General features: G+C 38.2%; 1 protein-coding gene across 10 annotated transcripts in view; it reads left to right on the top strand.

The window, feature by feature from the left end:
- NCOA3 (nuclear receptor coactivator 3) overlaps positions 1–22770 on the top strand; it is a 119027-nt gene that overhangs the window by 56166 nt on the left and 40091 nt on the right. For 5 of the 10 annotated variants that reach the window (XM_089897023.1, XM_089897025.1, XM_089897027.1 and 2 more), the window contains exons 2-4: positions 3110–3191; positions 3756–11975; positions 14377–14558. The exons of 1 other annotated variant lie outside the window; for it this stretch is intronic. The gene's annotated coding sequence lies outside the window, so the exon portion shown is untranslated. The remainder of the gene's footprint in view (positions 1–3109; positions 3192–3755; positions 11976–14376; positions 14559–22770) is intronic. 4 more of the 10 variants (XM_022564997.2, XM_022564996.2, XM_089897026.1 and 1 more) reach the window with 3 other exon arrangements.

The following is a 22770-nucleotide window of genomic DNA, read 5'->3' on the forward strand; positions in this document are numbered from 1 at the left end:
GTGCAGAGCCCTGACCACTGGACCGCCAGGGAATTCCCAGGATAAACTTATTTTTGATGAAGGTAATAAGTACAGTCCCAGGAAATATGCTTTGATTGTTGCCTTTGCAGAATCTTGGTCCTAGGCAAGTTGACTCCAGTTCCCCAACAGTTCCATACTTTACGGGATCCTGGTATATAGTAGTTTTTAGACCATCTGCTCCTTGCAGGTGTCTGGTAGGCAGGCCAGTCATTGATCTTTGACTATTTGGGGACCTCTCTAATCCAACTGCATACTTCCTGGGAGAGGAGAATTTTGTAGATGGTGTTCCTTTGGGTCCTGGGGGTTGTGGGTACAGATTGGCTGGGTCAGCACTCCTTTGGATAGTTCTCACCAGCAGTACGACAATGTTTGAGTATTAATGTAGGCTGTCTCGCCAACCTTTCACGTTAGGCAGCAGACTTGTTTCCCGGGTCAGTCATTAGGGTACTAGATAGATACATTCTGACTCAAATTCATTTTCCTTCCCACCCCTCTTGTTCTTAGGTATTAATGCCACCCCACTGACCCCCGTTAGCCCCCCAAAAGGAGCAACAACAAAAGAACTGTTTCTGAAATGAAACTTGATTTAAAATTAGGGCCAGAAAACCTTGGATTTTCTTTACAGGACTTCTGCCTACCTTTTCCCCCTTCACTGTCCTCTAATTAAATTGGATATAAAAATTCAAGTTATAGGGACTTCCCTGGTGGTCCAGTGGGTAAGACTCCATGCTCCCAGTGCAGGGGCTGTGGGTTTGATCCCCAGTCGGGGAACTACAGCCTGTGTGCTGTGCCGCAACTAAGAAGTCCGCATTGCTGCAACTAAAGATTCTGTGTTCCACAATGAAGATCCCGCGGGCCACAACTAAGACCCGATGCAGCCAAAATAAATAAATAAAATAAAAATAAAAAAAAATTCACGTTGTAAAACATTGAATTCATTTAAAAACGAAAACTGATGATTGTGTTTTCTCTTATTTTTAAATTTCATTGTGCTTGGTAATTCTTGTTATGTGTCAGATAGTCTTGTTTGGCTAATAATTGTTTTTATTTATTGAGCATTTGTATACTAGGTACTAATAAGTAATTTAAGCATTTTCACTTAATGTTCACAAGAGCCTTAGGAGGTGTGATAGCCATTTTAAGATGAGAAATCTAAGGCTCAAAGATGTCTTTAGTTGACCCAGGGGTACCTAACGAGTAAGTGAAAGAACTGGGAGTTGGTTGAGTCTAGATCTGGTGGGCTCTGAAGCTTCTGCCCTTTAGCCATTATGCTAACAACTAGCTATACTATTGTGGATTGGAAGATGTAGTCCAAGAACCACCTTACTTATGGCATGTATCTCAGTTATAAGCTAGAGACTGCTGTGCTTATCAGTAGACCTGGCACTAGATATATCAGTTCCTTTTATAACTTTAATTGCATGGCACTGATATATTACCAGGGTTTTCCTCTTTTCCCTTTGTTATCCGCATTATAATGTGATATCCTTCCATCCTCAACGAGCCCCAGTCCCCCATTTTCGCACTTTTGAGTTTCAAAAGTGCAACAGACCGGGCTTCCCTGGTGGCGCAGTGGTTGAGAGTCCACCTGCCGCTGTAGGGGAACCGGAAGATCCCACATGCCGCGAAGCGGCTAGTCCCGTGAGCCATGGCCGCTGAGCCTGTGCGTCTGGAGCCTGTGCTCCGCAACGGGAGAGGCCACAGCAGTGAGAGGCCTGCTTACCGCAAAAAAAAAAAAAAAAAAAAAAAAAAGTGCAACAGACCCTTCACATCATGCAGCTAGATTGTGGTTGGTTGTCTTCTCTATGCTACATGTGGATTGGCCATGGCTGTGATGTATTTGTTACTCGGAACTTGTGAATATATCATTTTTTTCTTCCATCCTTTCTCAACAGACTTGCCAATTCCAGTGTGAATGCTATTAATTTAAGGGCATAGTTATGGTTCTTGTCTTTATAGATATCTCTAGAATTAGCAATAGTTAAATTATTGCTTTATTGATACATTTGGAAAATCATAAGTGATGTTGAATGTTTTTATTGGCTCACTTTCTTGTTGCACTAGAGCCTGCTCCACATCTCCTCAAGTGCAAAGTCTGCTGTTCTTTATGTTCATGTATTTATTGCAGTTTATTTTGAAGAACTGCCCCTCACTTACCTGTCTCCCATTTAAAATTATTTTTTGTTGGTGACTCAAATGATGCACCCTTTCCTAGAGGGGAAGAAAATATCCAGGGCTTTTTTTTGTTTTACCCTTCTCCTTGCTTGCTTTATCCATCCATCTGGTGGGTATTTATCTTTTTTTGGCTTCAGTATTTAATTAGCTTCTGACAGGATATTTATATTTAATTAATCGATTAATCAGTTAATCGATTAATTAATTAATGGCTGTATTGGGTCTTCATTGCTGCGTGCGGGCTTTCTCTAGTTGCGGTGATCAGGGGCTACTCTTCGTTGTGATGCACGGGCCTCTCATTGTGGTGGCTTCTCTTGTTGTGGAGCACGGGCTCTAGGTGCGCGGACTTCAGTAGTTATGGTGCACGGGCTTAGTTGCTTCGCGGCATGTGGGATATTCGCAGACCAGGGGCTCGAATCCATGTCCCCTGCATTGGCAGGCAGATTCTTAACCACTGTGCCACCAGGGAAGTCCTATATTATTTTAGATTGTTAATTTGTTGAACATTACTTTTGGACTGGTGGGAACGTCCCAAGTTCAGATTACCCAGCTGGTTTCATCGCTTTTCAGGACTTGAAGGTGATCTCCTTTATCTCCACTTTGTGTTATCCATGTTTACAAACTGTGACAGACTGTATTGTGTATGCCCTGCCTGATTTTTATTTTTTTTTATTAAAAACAATTTTTTTTAGCAGAAGTAGTAATATATGGCAAAATAAGGCACCGAGCTCAAATTCCCAGGAAGAGGCCTTATACTTGATAGCTTTTTGTTGTTATTGTTTGTTTCTTATGTCCAGGGAAGGGAAAGGTGGGAAAAGTTATTTTTTGTGTGACTAATAATAGTACTTATATAAAGAAAGGGCAATAAAAATCAACACCCTTTTTTTTTTTTTTTTTTTTTTTTTGTCCTCAGGATCAAAATACTTGCTGAACAGTGGAGTCAGAGACCAATAAAAGTAAACTCCTACTTGAACATCATCTGACTGGTTAGCCAGGTAATTCAGTTTTACTTTGGATCTTCTGTAATTTTTTGACTTCAGCCTCTGAAGGTACTGCCCTCTTCTTGATTTATGGTTTAATCTTAAGCTTGTTTTATGTGTCATGCTTTCCTCTTCAATAATACTATTAGTTGAATGAAGGGACTTGGAATAAGTGAATATATATGTGTATTCCGTATACAAACATAAATTTTGGGGGAGGGGTCGGAACTGTATGTTACGGTTTAATATGAGACACTATCACCTGCCCACTGGTTCCTTATGTGTGAATACTTTAATGGCACATAGTCAGAAATCTGAATCAGCCCCACCCATTTTGACTATTTCACCTTGTGAAGACCAGTTTCACCGGATTGCTTGTGCTAGTGTGCAACATTTCATCTAACTCCTCTCCTGACTTATTATTGCATCAGAATAGGAAAAATGAGAATAGAAAAGTTGTCTGATAGCTAAGAAAGCAGTTATGCTTTTCTTAGCTAGTTAAATTTCTTTTTGCTGGTAACATTATTGTTTTTTTTGCGGTACGCGGGCCTCTCACTGTTGTGGCCTCCCCCGTCGCAGAGCACAGGCTCCAGACACACAGGCTCAGCGGCCATGGCTCACGGGCCCAGCCGCTCCGCGGCATGTGGGATCTTTCCGGACCGGGGCACGAACCCGTGTCCCCTGCATCGGCAGGTGGACTCTCAAGCACTGCACCACCAGGGAAGCCATGGTAACGTTATCCTCTTGGTTAGCTAGGCTTGAAATGTGAGTCATCTTTGAATCCTACCCCCCTTTGATATATTTAATAAACAGGTCTTATCTGGTTTTCTGTTTTCATGTCCCCTGTATTTGTTCAACTTTCTGTTACCAATCTTAGCTTCCTAGGCCAAGACTCCTTAATTTCATGCTTATGTTTGTCCAAATGCCCCTTAACTGCTTCTTATCTGTAGTGTTTCTACCTACTTGAAGGTTTGCTAGAAAATTTTCTTAAATATACCCCTTTAACCAAGCCACTTTTCTGTTCTAAGCTTTGTGCTACTGGTCCCTAGCTTACAGAAAAAAAAAGTACAAACTCCCTTCTCTTGTATTTGAAACAGTCCTTTGGGAATTTATCTAAGCCTCCATCCTCAGCTCTTGCTATTTCCCTATAAAATCCTTCAATTAATTATGGTATATACCCATTATATTCTGAACATAGTAGAGAACTATCTCCATAGTATTTATCTTAAAAAAAAAACACCTTATTTGGAAATACTTTGCAATTTACAAAAGTTACAAAAATAAGAGTATGAAAAACATCTAGATATTCTTTAGCCAGATAGTCTCTGGTTTTATTATTTGCGTTCATGTGTGCTTTTACTCTTTCTTCTCTCTCTTTCTCTCTTTTCTGAGCTATTTGAGGGTATGTTATATATATTGTGCTTCTTTCCCTTAATACTTTTGCTTTATAGGGTCATTCTCTCATATAGCCATTGTATAGTTATAAGCTTCATAAATGGATGTCGATACAAATCTATTGTATTCAGACAAAATATTCCAATTTTGTCAGTTGACCTAGTAAGGTCACTCACAGCATTTCCCTTGCTTCTTGTAACAGAAACCAGTCTCGGGTCAGATACTGCATGTAGTTATTATTTTTCTTTAGCCTCCCTTTTCCTGGTATATTTCCACAGCCTTTGTCTTTTATGACATTGACATTTTTGAAGAACACAACCCTTCCCCTCCCTTATTAGAATCTTCTTCATTTTCTGTTTGTCTGAAGTTTTCTTGCAATTAGAATGTGGTTATGCATTCTTGGCTGGAATACTGCATAGGTGATGTGATCCTCCGAGAAAGATGCACAACTTCTGGAGGCACATGGTGTATTCTATCCCTCATTGGGATGTTAATTTTGATCACTTGGCCAAGGTGTTGCCAGATTTCTCCACTGTATAGTTTTTTTTCCTTCTTTGGCAAGCAGTAAGCAGTCTGTGGGGGAGACAATGCTGGTACCACAATTCTCGTCACAATTTGCCCTAGATTTAGCATTCATTGATGATTCTTGTCTGATCTAATTTTTTACCGTAATGGTTCCAAAATGGTCATTTTCTTATTCCATTCCCAGTGGAGCTCTTTTAATGACGCTCCTGTGTCCTTGTGGAGAATTATTAGAGACCAAGATCCCTGTGTGGTGGAGGGTAGGTGTCCTTGTTGCTTCTGGGTTGCCTTCTCTTCTTGACCCTTACAGTGACACAGCTAGAAAATATATGAATGTCTATACACATATATACATAAATATACTTGTTCATATATACATGTTCATAGCAACATGAATATATGTAGTTTAGAAATCATGAGTTTATGTCAGTATGTCCAGTTTCACTCCACATCTACAGGGTTCTTTCTTTGCACCTCTCATTTCATATTTTTATGTCTTTTTTTTTTTTTTTTTTGCCGTACGCGGGCCTCTCACTGCTGTGGCTTCCCCCGTTGTGGAGCACAGGCTCCGGACGCACAGGCTCAGCAGCTGTGGCTCACGGGCCCAGCCGCTCCACGGCACGTGGGATCTTCCCGGACCGGGGCACGAACCCGTGTCCCCTGCATCGGCAGGCGGACTCCCAACCACTGCGCCACCAGGGAAGCCCTTTAAGTCCTTTTTTTAAAAAAAAATTTATTTATTTTTGGCTGCATTGGGTCTTTGTTGCTGCGTGTGGGCTTTCTGTAGTTGCAGCGAGCGGGGGCTACTCTTTGTTGCGGCGCGCAGGCTTCTCATTGTGGTGGTTTCTCTTGTTGCGGAGCATGGACTCTAGGGTGCATGGGCTTCAGTAGTTGTGGCGCACGGGCTCAGTAGTTGTGGCTTGTGGGCTGTAGAGCACAGGCTCAGTAGTTTTGGCTCGCGGGCTCTCGAATGCAGGCTCAGTAGTTGTAGGGCGTGGGCTTAATTGCTCCGTGGCATGTGGGATCTTCCCAGACCAGGGATTGAACCCATGTCCCCTGCTTTGGCAGGTGGATTCTTAACCACTGCACCACCAGGGAAGTCCCTTTATGTTCGTTTTTATGCCATGAGAGCTCTGGTTCCCAACATTGTCAGTACATTTACTCTTTTGCTCTATCCTGTAATACACCTAAAATAATTTCAGAATTGCTTGACCATTTCACTGTGACCATTTCACAGTAAACAAACTTACTTAAAGTGAGTGAAGAATTTGTATATAGTTCTCCACTTCCCCAAGACTGAGAGTAAATCCTGTATTCTTTTAAAATTATTGATTGATTGATTTATATTTAATTTATTTATTTGGTTGTGCCAGGTCTTAGTCGCGGCAGGCGGGCTCCTTAGTTGGGGCATGAGAACTCTTAGTTGCGGCATGCATGTGGGATCTAGTTCCCTAAGCAGGGATTGAACCCAGGTCTCCTGCATTGGGAGTGTGGAGTATTAACCACTTTGCCACCAGGGAAGTCCCCCCCCCCCCCCACCTTTTTGTAAGATTTGCATATTTGTATTTCTTTTTTTACTTTTTATTAGAGTTGATTTACAATGTTGTGTTAGTTTCAGGTGTAAAATCCTGTATTCTTTAATTACTTGAACTAGTCCTCCCTCCTCCTACTTTACGTTCCTTCCCCAGTTTTATTTCCCACCCTTACTTTCTGCATAATGTAGTTATGGTATTTGTTTGAAATGAAATGAGATTTATTTATTTGTATGCTTGAGTTTCAGTTTGTTTTAAAATGCTCCTTCCCATTCTGATTGGTTATGTTTTGATTATGTAGAATATGAACACATTTTCCAAAGTCAAAATTTTACAGAAGATACACATTCCCTTCTGTATCCTTTCTACCCCATTCTCCCCATTCTTGGAGGAAACTATCTTCAGTGTTTTCTGAATTATTTCCCTGTGTCTCTTTTTGTAATGACAAGCAGACATATGTATAATATGTTTTATTTTTTCTTTTTGTTTTCACAAAAGGTAGCATACTATGTATATTCTTTTGCACTTCGCTCTTTTCACTTACTGATATCTCCTGGAAATAATGCCATATCATGCCAAAGGGATCTTTCCCATTCATTTTTAAAAATCATGGTAAACTTTACATAAAACTCACCATTCTGACCACTTTTAAGTGTGCGGCTCAGGGGCATTAAGTCCCCTCACACTGTTTGCAGCTGTCCCCACCATCCATCTCCAGAATGTTTTCATCTCCCTACACTGAGAACTGTGCCCATTAAACACCAATTCCTCACTGCCTCTTTTCCCAGCCCCAGTCGCATTTATTTTTTACATAGATGTATAGTTTCCATTATGTGCATGTAGGTTATTCAATCAGTTTCATATGTATGGATATTACCTAGTTGTTTCCAGTATTTTGTGATTAAAATAATGCTGCAGCAAATAACCTCATGAATATATATTTTCATGTTGTTGGGGGTATACCTTCAGGATAGATTCTTGGAAGTGAGATTGTTAGGTTGAAGGGTAAATGCATATATGGTTTTTGTTAGATATTGTCAGATTACACTCTATAAGGATTATACCATATGGGTTCCCACCATCAATATGTGAGAGCGCCTGTTTCCCCACAGTCACACTGTAAAAGTTCTTTCCCTCAGCGTGTTTTTTAAGATGGATCCACATTTTTGTGTCAGAAGTTTCTTTCTTTTTATTGCTGAGTAGTATTCCATTGTGTTTCCTATTTTTGGCTGCTATGAATAAAGCTTCTAGGAACATTAAAGTACAGGTCTTTGTTTGGATTTTTTTTTTCCTTCTTGATTAAATACCTAGGAGTGTAGTTGCAGCGTCTTCTGTTAAGTGTGTGCTTATCTTTATAAGAAATTGAAACTGTTTTCTAAAGTGGCTTACCATTTTATATTCCACCTGCAATATATGAGGGTTCAAGTTACACATATATCTCTTCTTTTATGAAGTGTCTGTTCAAATTTTGCCCATTTTTAAAATTGGGTGGTTTTCTTATTGTATGAGTTAAAAAAAAAGTTCTGGATACAAATCCTTTTCAGATATATTTTGAGAGTATTTTCTTCTGGGCTTTGTCTTCCCTTTTCATTTTCTTGATTTATCAATTTTTTGCTCTTAGGATTAATCCTTTTTTAATGTGCTAAGAGATCTTTGCCTATTGTAAGGTTATGAAGATTTTTCTGCTTTGTTTTCTTGTAGAAGTTCTATAGTTTTAGCTTTATATTTAGGTCTGTGATCCATTTTGATTTAATTTTTGCATATGGTGTGAAGAAAGGATTGAGGATCAGTTTTTTAAAATATTGACATTCCGTTCCATGGCTATTTATTGAAAAGACTCTCCTTTTCCCATTGTGTTGCTTTTGGTAACTTAATCAACTAACTCTGTGTGTGTGTGTGTGTGTGTGTGTGTGTGTGTATGTGTGTGTATAAATACATACACAAACATATATACATACATATATACATACTTACATATATATATATATACACACACACACAGATGTATACATATATATAAAATCAGGATCTATTTCTGGTCTTTATTCTGGCCATTGATTTGTATAACAGTCCTTATGCCCACATATATTGTCCTGATTCCTGCAGCTTTTATAGTAAGGTTTGAAAGTAGGTAATGTGAGTCTTTCAACTTTTTCTTCTTTGCCATGATTGCTCTGGGTAATCTAACTCTTTTGATACAAATTTCAGGATCAGTTTGTTAGTCCCTACAGTTTTGTCAGTCACTCTGAGAAACTGCCGTGCAGAATACATCCAGCTTGGCCATCCTGAATGCTGGTTATTATCTTGTCCATTCAGCAAGATTGCTGGACTTTGTTTGGGTTCCTTATCCTTGTGCTGTGATCTGGAAAAATTGTTGCTTCCTGGTAGGAAGCCTGGCTGGTGGTAGGGCTCATGTTGTCATATTGGTCCATCTCCCCCCAACTCCCAATTGTTTTCCTGATCTCAGGGGCCACAGTTTTTCACTGCTTGTTCTCTGGTATCTGAATATAGTTTGTTCTTACAATTTGTTCAGTTCATGGTGGGATGAATCCTATTATTCTCTCTTGGTCTAAAATAGAAGTCCCACAGTTGATTCTTGAGTTCATTAAAAAAAAAAAAGCCTCTTTTCATCCTTTGCAAAAAGGTACAGAAAGATGTCTTTATTAACCATATAAGCTTCTTTGAATGTATTTTATTTAATTTATTTTTTTGGCCACAGCATGCAGGAATCTTATCAGTAGTTCCCCGACCAGGGATCGAACCTGTGCCCCCTGCAGTGGAAGCGTGGAGTCTTAACCACTGGACTGCCAGGGAAGTCCCTGAGCGTATTTTATTGAACAGCTTCTGAGACCAGAGGATTAATTTCTCTCTGGAAGTTTTCCTGAGGAATATAGGATTGCATTTCTAAAGTCTCTTTTATTTGTTCTTGTATCTTGAGACTAGGAAACCAGTCCAAACAAACCCTACTAGATTTCACTTGCAGTCCTATAAATATGAGTGAAGTCATCTCCTCTCCCGGTTCCTCAGATTTACTAAGTCTCTGGCCTACTTTTGAGGCTAGTCCCTATAAGCCAAGAATAGGTACCAGGCCCATAATTGACTTATAAAGTGTGAAGTCTTTGCTTGTTAATGATGGGCTTGTCATGCCCGATTAAATGAGAATTAATCTCAGTTATGACATTCATGATACGGACTTGATTGTCCAGTTATCGTGATAAATAGGTTGACAGATGTTTATTAAACCTATGCAGTTAATATTATTGACATGAAAAGTAGAGAGACTCAGTTTTTACTTTTATATTTATGTTTTTCCCTGAAATTTGAGGACATCGGATCGGGTGCCACTTAAAATGTTTTTCTATTTATTTTATTTTTATTTTATTTTATTTTAATGGCTGTGTTGGGTCTTAGTTGCAGCACGTGGGATCTTTCGTTGTGGCATGCAGACTTCTCTCTAGTTGTGGCGTGCGGGTTTTCTCTGTTCTAGTTGCTGCGTGCAGGCTCCAGAGCGCGTGGGCTTAGTTGCCCTGAGGCCTGTGGGATCTTAGCTCCCTGACCAGGGATTGAACCCCCATCCCCTGCATTGGAAGGCACATTCTTAATCACTGGACCACCAGGGAAGTCCCTGAAGTATACTTTGAAAAACAACCGTGAACTTGCTACTTGAACTTAAGAACTGGAAGGTTGTTAGGTGTATCAACTCCCTGTGTATTTCTTCATGAACTCATCCTGCTTCTATCCCAGAAGTCACAGTTATCTTTAATTGTGGTTGCTTTTTAAAAACGTTTGAGAAACCACACGTGTGTGTTCCTGAACGATGTTTAGTTTTTCTTGTTTTGTAGCTTTACAAAAATATAACAAATGTAATGTACTTGCTTTTTTACTTTTTGTTGCTTGTAAGGTTCTACCATGTTGTGTATGATTTATTTATTTTTGCTACTACTATATTGTGTTCTTTTGTATGGCTTTATTAGAATTTATTTTTTAAATTTGGGATTGAACATTAGTTTCCTCTGGCTTTTGATGTATGAATGATATTTCAATGAACATTTTTGTGTAGGTCTCTTGTTGCATAGAGAATTGTTATTGCTGTAAAGTTTTTAAACATAAACTTGATTTTTAACTGCTGATGTAATAAATTTACTTTTCATGTGGAACTTCTTTAGAAAAAAGTAAATTTTCTTGCTGAAATAGCCCTATGTTTTATAAGCTAATTTATGTCATACTAGTCATTTATTGTTTATCACAGAATTTGCAGTATGCACTGTGATTTTCCTTAACCTAACTTTTTAAGTACTTAATTTTTAAACAACTTTATAAAAGTGTAGTTTACATACAATAAAATTCACCAACTTTAAATTTACAATTTAATGAGTTTTGACAAATGTAACCGTTATCACAGTTATGATAGAAAACACTTCTACCCCCTAAAGTTCCTTTGTGCCCCTCTACAGTCTGTCCCCTCTACTGGTAGCTGGTGGCCATTGGGCTGCTTTAAGTCACTACAGTTTGCCTTTTCTTGAATTTCATATAAATGGTAATCCCCTTGTGTGTATATTATTTTGTAATTGTTCTACTGTTCCTGGATATTCCGTTCTTTTCCTTTTTCCTGTTTGTATTTCAGTTTTGGAAGAGAGACAGAGAGAGAGAGAGAGAGAGAATGTGTATGTGTATGTGCTGTGTGTATACGTGTGTGTATGTGTGTGCGTGCGTGTGCGTGTATGTGTGCGTGTGTGCGTGTGTGTGTGTGTGTGTGTGTGTTGAAGCTCACTGATCCACCTCCACCAACCCCACCACCACTCTGTCCATCAAAAGGATTCTTCATTTCTGTTAGGGATTTTGGTTTCTAATACTCCCGTTTGCTTTTTTAGAGTTTCCATCTCTGCTTACATTACCCATCTGTTCTTGTATGTTGTTCACTTTTACCATTTGAGCCCTTAGCATATTAATCATAGTTAAAAATTGTACAACTGCTTCCACTTAAAAAAAATTTTAAGAACCTGGCCTTTTTCCTGTTGACCAGCAGTCTTTGGAGGCTTCTTTGTATATGTCATCAAAAGTTGTTTTCATTAGTGCTCATGGTTTCTCATTTAAGAATATAGGTGGCCACCTAAAAACTTGTACTAACTGTTCATAATAACAGTATGTATATTCATAGGTTGGAAACAACCTAAATGTCCATCAAGTGATGAATGGATGAATAAAGTATATCTATACAATGAAGTATTATTCAGAAATAAAAAGAAATGAAGTACTGATATATGCTACAACATGGATGAACTTTTCGGCTAAGCCAGTCACAAAGGACTAGAAGTTGTATGATTCCACTTGCATGAACTGTCCAGAATAGGTAAATCCATAGAGACAAAGTACAGTAGATTAGTGGTTGCCTAGGGTGGGGATGCGAAAGAGGTTTTGTAAGGTGGGGGGAATGGGAGGCTTAGGGGAGTGACAGCTAAGGGATATTGGGTTTCTTTTCACAATAATTAAAATGTTCTAAAATTGATTGTGGTGACAATTGTATGACTCTGGATGTACTAAAAGCCATTGAATTGTATACCTTAAGTATATGATATGTGAATTATATCTTAATGAAGCTGTTAAAGAATGTAGCTGATGTATTGAGGAATACTAAGAGTTCTATGATGCCGTAAAGGAATTTTATGGGAAAATACGATTACTTTTCTCATGACACTGACCTCAGAAGGTGTGCTGTCTACCTCAAACTTTTCTGAGTTTCAACAATAACATGTTAATTAAACTCACCTCAATTTTTGGAAAACCTTATCCAGTCTTTGTTAGAGTAAGTAGTCAACCTGTAATTATAGGGTTAATGTTAATTCCAGCACCATATCTTCTTCATTTGTCAAGAAAGATTATACCAGAAAGACTTTATTCTTTAAAAAAAGAATTCAAAATTATACCCAGACCCATCTACACTTTTCTATTTGTACATTAAATATTTGTGAGTTACTTATGGATATTTTACAGCAATACACCCAGAGATCAATTTTTGCTCTCAAGCTTACAAGAGCAATTAAAAATTACTAAGAAAGCCATAATTTTGGTGGATCTGCTGTCTTGGGCTAATGAAGTGCTTTGGTTTTAAGTGGAAAAGCCAAAGTTATTTTACTTGAGATAATCTGACCACACTTAGTCCCTCACTCCTTTTTTATTTTCTTTTTAGGTTTTAAACTTTTAAGAGATTCCTTCTATGTAAAGAAGATTGATTACTAGTGATATATTTAAAATGTGGAGGTCACTAGTTTTATGATGTATATAGGAGAATGTCAGTGCATTTATAACTTTGAAAGCTTAAATAGTTTGAATGTTGGTGAAACAGCATACTTTTAGAAGATAATATTTTTTTTAGCATAGGTCACATGCTATACAGAGATGCTTTTAAAAGAAAATTCCTATTGATAGTTTTGTTCTGTTATTAAAGTAAAAAACTGATGGTTAAGCTGGTTTGCTTTTAAGGATGAAGCTCTCAGAATATGTAGAGAAAACTGTTAAAGTTGTAACATCCGTCTTTGGCACGAACAACAAGCTATCTAAACTGCTGTACTAATCTAATCACTGTTTCCCACCCCCCCGCTCTTGGTAAAAATGGATGGACCTAAGGTTGTAGTGATTGTTCATAGTCATGGTTCGTTAAAAGGACAGTTTTATTAGACTTGGAAAATACAGACATAAAAACTCATCAGATTGGTAGTAATGTAGCTCTTGTAGTACTTAATTTTGTAACTTAGTTAAGAAATATAATTGGCCTAAATATCAGCTCAACGATCCAAAAATACAAATAATCCTCTTTATATCACTGTTGTAAATGGCCCTGTCTCTCACGAGCCAAACTCTTAGAGTAATTACTTTCTTATGATTCTTTCTTTTCAAAAACTGTTTTAAAAAGAATATGTTTTGGAATCTGTGTAATATTTAACATATAAAGCCTGCATTATTTTGAAGTTGATATTGAAAACCTCTAAACTTCTGACCTTGAATAGAATTTTCTATGTATAACCATTACGTGCAGCTGGTGGATCCAGAATTGCCTTTTCTGGTACTCTGCTTTGTGAAAAATAGAATGTATTGGACATGAGTGCATGACAGCTGACATTTATCAAGGATAACAGGCTTACTCATTTTCACATTTTAAAGTGACTTTGAAAGCTTTGCATGTGCACACATGTTCCACATATGTTCCTAAGATTTAAGTATATTTTCCATCATATATCATTCTTTAATGAGCTTCATATATTAAGCTTATATGATGTGAGTCCACAGTCATCTAAAGATCAGAAGTGTAGGTTATTTAATTCACTTCCATAGAATTTTATCTTGCATAGTTGAACAATCATTACAAGTAAAAATGTACATGTACCTAATGTATTCCAGGTAGGACTCTTGTTACATAATGTGTGATCTGTCGTTTGTTTCATTCCCCTACTCTAAAATTCGGCTCTAATGTAGAAAACTGAATTACCGAAATTAATTTTTTTCTACATCAACTGCTAGCATATTGTTCTCCTGTTTAAAAAGATTTTTATAGAGCTAGTTATTTTATTTTACTGGAGGGTGACCATAAACAGAATTGGAATTGAATAATTTTTAGTCTTGGTTCTTAACCTTTTAAAGTTTTCTTTAAAATGAGATCGTGATAATAATTTAAAAAATTCGAGTATAGAGCTGCAAAGTTCCTAATGTGTTGGCAAGCTTGTTAATTAAAATAACACCTTTTATGGTTGGAATAGGTTTCAGATTCTGCAACCCTTCGATGTATTGATATGCAGATCACAGTGACTTGCTGCAAGGTAACAGGAGACATGCTTTGACTTCAGAAGATAAATTGGCCATGCACAGCTGTAATCTACTGTCTTTTCATTTCCAGACATGATTTAGTAGTATAAGGCCTTTGATTCCTAGGCCCTGGGAAGTAAGTTGAAATTTAATTTTTTTGTGTGTATGAGAGTTTTTACTTCGGCTTTTGATAAGCCTGTTTTGTGGTGTGAAGGTATCATGTAAATTGTAGACGTTTCATTACTTAACTAACTCCCGATTCCATTTGAAGTATAAGAAGCCCGAGTTCCATCCCTTTCCATTTTCCTTTTGGCAGTTGAAAAGGAAGCCATTTTATTAAGAATGATGAATAGTGGATGGAATTTTAAATTTAGGCTAGTTAAATTGCCAGTGTCTTTATATTTTAAAAAATTGCAGAGGAATTAATTATCAATTTTAACGTGATTTTTCAAAGAAGAAATTGTCCTTAAGCACTTGTGACCCAAGTGTCCTTTATAGTAAAAGATACTGTTTCTACAGATTCTTTTGACAGAGAAATGTACAATATCAGAGAAGTTTAAGGAAAATATTTGAAATGTTTACGTAAGAACAGCTTAAGACCACTACCAAAACTGTATTTGTAGATCTTAGCATCTTTGAGAATTCAGTGCTTCTCAAAAGACATCTCTTTAATCTCCTTTTGGGTCCCAAGGTTTAGATTTTCTTAAGTTTATTCATCTAATATTGGAGTTGGAAAACACACATTGTTTCCTGATTTTATTTGGGTTGTAGACATAGTTATTTTAAAAATTCTCTTTTTAAAATAACTTTGTTTCTGTCTGTAAATCATAAGATTCTTGAGGGAGCCATTTTTCAAGTCTACCATTTGCCCACTACTGAGTTTTTTTTTTTTTCGGTGTGTGGTTTTTTAGATTCTTTCAGCAACCTTGTAAAGGTGATGGTATAATACCCCTTTTTACTTCACTGTGCTGCATTCTGGTTGGCTTCATCAGTTTTATTTTCCAGTTCACTGATTGTGTGTGTGTGTGTGGTTTTTTTTTGTGTGTGTGTGTGTTGTGTCCAGTCTAGGAATTAATCCCATCTATTGAGTTTTGTTTCGGATATGGGTTTAAGTATCCCATGCTAACCAAATCTATTCAGAGTTCAGATATTTGGTGCTCAGATAATGGGCAATACCATCTTTTTTTGTACTTAATAATTTATGAAGTTTTATAACTCATTCTTTTCACATTCTCTTTCTTTATATGTATGTTTTCATGGCTGTTGATTCTTTATCTCATTAAGGATTGTAAACATTTATTTATTTATTTTTAAAAATAATCTCTATTTTAAAATTAATTAATTTTTGGCTGCTTTGGGTCTTCCTTGCTGTGCACGGGCTTTCTCTAGTTGTGGTGAGCAGGGGCTACTCTTTGTTGCAGTGTGTGGGCTTCTCTTGTTGCAGAGCATGGGCTCTCTAGGCATGTGGGCTTCAGTAGTTGCAGCACGCAGGCTCAGTAGTTGTGGCTCGTGGGCTCTACAGCACAGGCTCAATAGTTGTGGCGCACGGGCTTAGTTGCTCCGCGGCATGTGGGATCTTCCTGGACCAGGGCACGAACCGGTGTCCCCTGCATTGGCAGGCAGATACTTAACCACTGTGCCAGCAGGGAAGTCCTGTAAACATTTATTTTAAACTTATTTCAAGATTTCATTTTATTGGGTGGCAAATTCATCTTTTGGAATCGATGCATTTCTTGGCCATCTTTCTTAGTTCAGGTTTTAAATCCACTTGGGAATTTTAGTTTACAATTTGCATCTTGAGTGGGAAATTTTCTTTTTTTTAGTGCCTTTCATGTGTCCCCCTCTCCCTGCCCCAGGCAATCCTAGCTTATTTTTGTTGCCTTCACAAACCATATCCACCATACCTTCAGTCTACGTTCAGGATTCTGTTCTGAGGTATTGCAATATAAGAGCTATGTGTCACCCAGGTTTTGTATGTACAGATTTTCTTTGATTTACGATGGGGGTTACATCCCAGTGAACCCATTGTAAGTTGAAATGGGCTGCAACTGCCACTGCCAGTATTATGAGAGAGTATTATACTGCATATCGCTAGCTGGGAGAAGATCAGAATTCAGAATTCGAAGTAGGGTTTGACTGAATGCATATCGCTTTTGCACTGTTGTAAAGTTGAAAGATTGTAAGTTGAACCTTTGTAAGTTGGGGACCAACTATGTAACCCTTTGCTTTTTCTTCCACAACTACAGGTAACAGTTTGATATAATCAGGTATCTAGATAGCTATTGACAGAGCTTTTTTTCGTCTCTCTCAGAAGTTTTTTGTTTGGTTTCTACCTATGAGCCTTGCTTTTGATTCTGTTACGTTGCACATGATTTGATTTCCTGAGTGTCTTTGCTAGTTTCTAATGCTAGAGTTCAGTAGGTTCATAGAGTCAACTCATTGCCGTATGCTTGCTCTGTGTCTTGCTCCGTAGACCGTATTTGTTATGTTTGAGCATGGCTGTGTCTTTCAAGATTAAAAAAAATACATATTTTGTCATTATTATATTTAGAGCAAGGGGGGGAGAGTGTGGTTGGTTGAAAGCAATAGTCCACTAAGTCATCTTATCAGGAAGTCCTTTGTTCTTTTGATCTCACAACATGGCTTATTTATTTAGGCCTGCATATAGTAGATACTGAAGTATTTATTAAATGAGTATGTAGAGGATCTGGGAGAAACCATACCAGTTTCAAACCCTCAGCCCCTACCTTAATCTAAGACAGTGGTTCTCAGTGCACTTGGTTTGTGAACCCTTGAGAGTCCCTGAGAACCTTTTATGGAGTCCACAGAGTTAAAATTATTTCCGAAATAATATATTTTCTGTTTTCATCCTGTTGATGTTTGCACTGATGGTACAAAAGCAGTGATGCATAAAACTGCTGGTGTCTTAGCATGAATCAAGGCAGTGGGACTACCAGACGGTACTAGTAGTCATTGCATTCTTCACTGCCCTGCAGTCAGACTTAAAGGAAAAAAACAAAAACAAAACCCCCCACAAAACCCCACTCGTTTCTCAATCAAGGATTGTCCTTGATGAAGGAGCAAAATTCGCTCATTTCATTAAATCTTGACCTTTGAGTACTGTATTTTTAACATTCTGTCTAGTGAGAATGGAAAATATGCAGAAAACACTTCTGCCTACCAAAGTATGATGGTTGTCTTGGGCAAAAGCACTTGTGTGGTTGGCGTGTGTACTGAACAGGCCACTTCTTTCATGGAATATCATTTTTACTTGAAAGAATGACTAACAAACTGTGGTTATTGGAACTTGGGTATTTGGCAGAAAGGTTCTTAAAATTGAGCAAGGTAAACCTATCACTTCAAGAAAGACATCCAAGATTATTTGTTGACAGTGATAAAATTGGAGTTTTCAAGTAAAAATTATCATGTTAATTTTGAATCTGTCACCCTGAGTGTGACAGCTTCTCAGTACTTAAAGACTATGAATGAGATGGGTGGTGATATACTTATTTATTTTTGGCTGTGTTGGGTCTTCATTGCTGCGCACGGACTACCTCTAGTTGTGGCGGGCAGGGGCTACTCTTTGTTGCCATGCGCAGACTTCTCATTGTGGTGGCTTCTCTTGTTGCAGAGCACAGGCTGTAGGTGCACGGTCTTCAGTAGCTGTGCACAGGCTCAGTAGTTGTGGCTCGCAGCCTCTAGAGCACGGGCTTAGTTGCTCCGCAGCATGTGGGATCTTCCTGGAACAGGGCTCGAACCTGTGTCCCCTGCATTGGCAGGCGGAATCTTAACCACTGCGCCACCAGAGAAGTTCCTGGAGTTTTTGATATTGTATAATGTATCAGTATTTGAAAATCTGCTTAATCAGTGAACTAGTATTATCCAAATGACAATGTTTGATGTTACAGAATCATGCATGGGTTAAAGATTTTTTTCAGAGTGTAAGTTTGTGTATTTTAGTGTAATAGTATGAAAGTTCATTGGTAGGGTTTCAGATTTCACTTTGCAGCTAATCTTTAAGAAAATACCGCTTGTCCTTGAATGCCAGGGGTTGCTGGCAACGCCAGAAGCTAGGAGAGGGTGGAGCAGTTCTCCCCTGGAGCCTTCAGAAAGAGTATGGTCCTGTCGGCACCTTCATTCTGGACATTGAGCCTCCAGAACTTGAGAGAATATCCGTTGTTATTGGTAATTTGTTACAGTAGTCACAGGAAACTAATACAGTAACCAAACCTGAGTAAAGGGTATTTAGGGTATGCCTTCTACTGTTATGTTTTTTGCAACTTTTTGTAAGTTTGAAAGTATTTTCAAATAAAAACTGAAAGTACCACTTGTCGTTTTAGCACGATATCAAGGAAAATTATTTATAATTAATTGTTAAAGGCTATTGAAATAGTCCTTCCTTTTACAAGTACGTGTATCTATGAGGCTGAATTTTCTTCATGTGTTTCAATCAATATGAAGTATTGCAGCAGATTGAATGGTGTCGTAGGTAAGAGGATCCATCTGTCTTCTATTAAAGTCAGACGTAAGGTTTGTAAAAATGTGAAACAATGCCACCTCTCATGGAATTGTTTTGTTTCAGGTTATAGTTCATAAAATTGTTTATGTTAGCATATAATGGACTTATTTTTAAATGAATTAATATGTCAAATGTTCTAAGTTTTAATTTCTAATACAGTAAATATTGATAGATAATAACCCACATAACCAAAGCTTTTTAGGGTTCCTAGTTTTTAAAAGATAAAGAAATCCTGATATCAAAAAGGTTGAGAACTACTGACCTAGTGAATTTGGTTGGGACTGTAGCAGCCTTTGACTTAAACCATCTGTTTTGGTAGTAAGAACCAGATTGACTGTAGGAGGTTAGGACTTTGAGTAGCTATATGACATGGTGTGCTATGTCTGGTACTCGGTTGTTCCTGCTTTTAAATTACAGATCAGCCATTAATTTTCAGTGGAGACCTTTTATAGCACAAAATACAATTTGTGATTCTACATGTACTAGTTTGTTGATTCCTGGCACTGGGTCAACAGCTTGTTGAAGGCAACACACACACACACACACACACACACAAACAAAACCCCAAAACAAACAAAAAACAAGCAAACAACAACAACAAAAAACTTCACTCTTTTGATCAACAGTTCATCCCAGGCGTATTGGTGTAGGGAATGAGATCTCCTTTGTGTGGACATCACCCAGGCTGCCTAAGAGTGACTAACCAAAAAAAAACAACAACAAAAAAACTTTCCCCCCTCCACAGTTTTATTGAGAACTAATTGACATATGTCACTGAAAAAGTTTAAGGGGGTTGATTTCCGTATATTGTGAAGGGATCACCACTATAGTTTCAGCTAACATCCATCATCTCATATAGATACAATAAAAAGAAAAGAAAGAAGAAAGGAAAAAACATTTCCTCCTTGTGATGAGAACTCTTCGGATTCACTCTTTTAACAACTTCCCTGTATATCATACAGCAGTGTTAACCATAGTAGTATATTACATCCCTATTACTTTGTGACCACTCTCAAGACATTTGCTGAAGTGGGTTTTTGTTTTTGTTTTTGTTTTCCGGGGGAGGGCAGCTAGTTATATTACTTTTTTTTTTTTTTTTAGTTGTTTTACAATGTTGTGTTAGTTTCTACTGTACAGTGGAGTTCCCTGTGCTATACAGCAGGTTCTCATTAGGTATCTATTTTATACATATTAGTGTATATATGTCAATCCCAATCTCCCAGTTCATCTCCCCCCCTTCCCCCCTTGGTGTACATACGTTTGTTCTCTGCATCTGTGTCTCTACTTTTGCCTTGCAAACCAGTTCATCTGTACCATTTTTCTAGATTCCACATATATGGGTTAATATACGATATTTGTTTTTCTCTTTCTGACTTACTTCACTCTGTATGACAGTCTCTGGGTCCATCCATGTCTCTGAAAATGACCCAATCGTTCCTTTTTATGGCTGAGTAATATTCCATTGTGTGTACCACATCTTCTTTATCCATTCGTCTGTCGATGGACTTTTAGGTTGCTTCCATGACCTGGCTATTGTAAATAGTGCTGCAGTGAACACTGGGGTGCATGTGTCTTTCTGAGTTATGGTTTTCTCAGGGTATATGCCCAGTAGTGGGATTGCTGGGTCATATGGTAGTTCTATTGTTAGTTTTTTAAGGAACCTCCATACTCTTCTCCATAGTGGCTGTATCAGTTTACATTCCCTGGGTTTTGGTTTTAACCAGTTTAGTTGTATGAATGGTTTTTATAAGAGTTCATAATTAAATTTTTGCCTCAAGTGTTCTCTCACGATAATGAGGTGCCCCCAGCTTTATTTACCCCACATGCATAGGCAGGTTTGTGAAGTACACAGAGAAGCTCTTTAAAGTCATGAGTCATGGAACTGACCTTTGAACAGAAAGAAAAAAAAAACATGCTATGTTTTATTTTAGATTATTTGCGTGATGATCTTTTCATCCTGTTCCTCAGTAGTTTATAGTCTCGCTTGCTGCAAATTTCTTCCCTTGAACAATCATTACCAGATTTTTACCTCCACGTAGTATAGTAGCTATATTTTGGAGGGGAATAGGGAGGCAGTTGAAGTTGAATTTAGACTTTGATACTTTTCAACCTTGCTACAAGTGCTACACCACCCTCCAACAGGTAAATGATGTTAGGAGTGCATTCTTTTTTTTTTTTTGGTACGCGGGCCTCTCATTGTTGTGGCCTCTCCCGTTGCGGAGCACAGGCTCCGGACGCGCAGGCTCAGCGGCCATGGCTCACGGGCCCAGCCACTCCGCGGCATGTGGGATCTTCCTGGACCGGGGCACGAACCTGCGTCCCCTGCATCAGCAGGCGGACTCTCAACCACTGCACCACCAGGGAAGCCCAGGAGTTCATTCTTATTTTCTTTATGGACTTTGATATATATGCTCTCATTCGCTGTTTGTATTATTGTCATCCTGAAGTCAGTAATGACTTTTGGAGATTTATTTGAAGAGATAGCTTCTGTCATTAGACATATAACTTCTAGGGATATGGAAGCATTATTTTTAAAAAAGGATTCTTTTGAATTTAAGGTTATTTAGGCTAGGAGTGGAATTATAATTACTGAAGGGTAACAAGCTGTGAGGTAAGGAAAAAAAATAGACAATGGAAACATCGAGGACTGAGCACAGACTAACCTGCAGTCTGCATGGTGACCCATTCAGGAAGCCTTATGAGTCAGACTTGCCATGCCGTGTTGCTGGCATAAGAGACCATCTGCCTCAGCCTCTTTGCTTTTAGAGAAGGAAATCTAGCTAAGATGTGTTTTTCCTTTGATATATCTTTTTCTCTCTTTTTCCACCTTCAGTGCCTTTTCTTTGGAAAATTAATTCAAAGTGCTTCATCAGCTTTATATTTCCACAATGTCAGTTTTTGAGACGTGAGTGTAGCTTCTTTATGCTTTTGATATTGGTGGACAGGGCTAACTTCAGTACTGTAGGGGAGGTGTCTTGTTATTTCAAGCTTTTTACTCTGCAGGCACTCCGTTTTAGGAATACCTGTCTTGTAGTTGACCCATGGCTACCGTTCCCTGTATCATTCATTACTTGGTTAGTGCTCCTTCCTAGAGCAGCTCTGCAGCTCTCAGTCATTTGGTTACCAGGTGGCTAATGGCATCAGCTCTTTAGTTTTAACATTTCTTAAAATTTCTTTTTTCTCCAAGGCAGATAGAAATAGTGGATTAGGAGAGAATGGGGCACATGCTGTGATCATCTCTCATTTGTATCTTTATTGCTTATTAATTAAATTTATATCAGATTTTATTTCTGCTCTGTGCACGTACTCCTCTAACTCCCCACTGCTTATCTTAATCCAGAGCTTTACCACTTACCTCAAGGGGGTTGAACACTTTCTCTTCCCTCCCTCCCTCCCTCCCTCCCTCCCTCCCTCCCTCCCTCCCCCCCTCCCTTCCTCCCTTCCTTTCCTTCTTATGTTTTCATTATGTGCCAAGGGACAACCTTAGGTGTAAATAATACTTTTGATGTAGAGATATTTACTCTGTCCAAGAAAAATTAAACCACAAATCCAGAAATAAAATAAGATATAAAAAAGAACCAGCACTGTTTGCTTTACCTAGCACATTTGAAAGTACTTGGATAACCTCTTCAGAATCTTCTAAAAGGTGTAATTATACCTGTTTATCTTAAGGACACAGACATCTGTGACAATAGTTTTATTCTATTTTCATGGCTTTATGTTAGCTACTGACTGCCACTCGCCACACTGTTCCAGTGGGAAAATGTTTTGAATTCCGGTCAGCTATCTGTGCGCCGAAGATAGCCTGAATAGTTCTGGCTAATTGATT

Source organism: Delphinapterus leucas, chromosome 15 (genome assembly GCF_059928025.1).
Source record: "Delphinapterus leucas isolate spDelLeu-1000000601 "Yukka" chromosome 15, BTC_Dleu_Yukka2, whole genome shotgun sequence".
Classification (NCBI taxonomy): domain Eukaryota; kingdom Metazoa; phylum Chordata; class Mammalia; order Artiodactyla; family Monodontidae; genus Delphinapterus; species Delphinapterus leucas.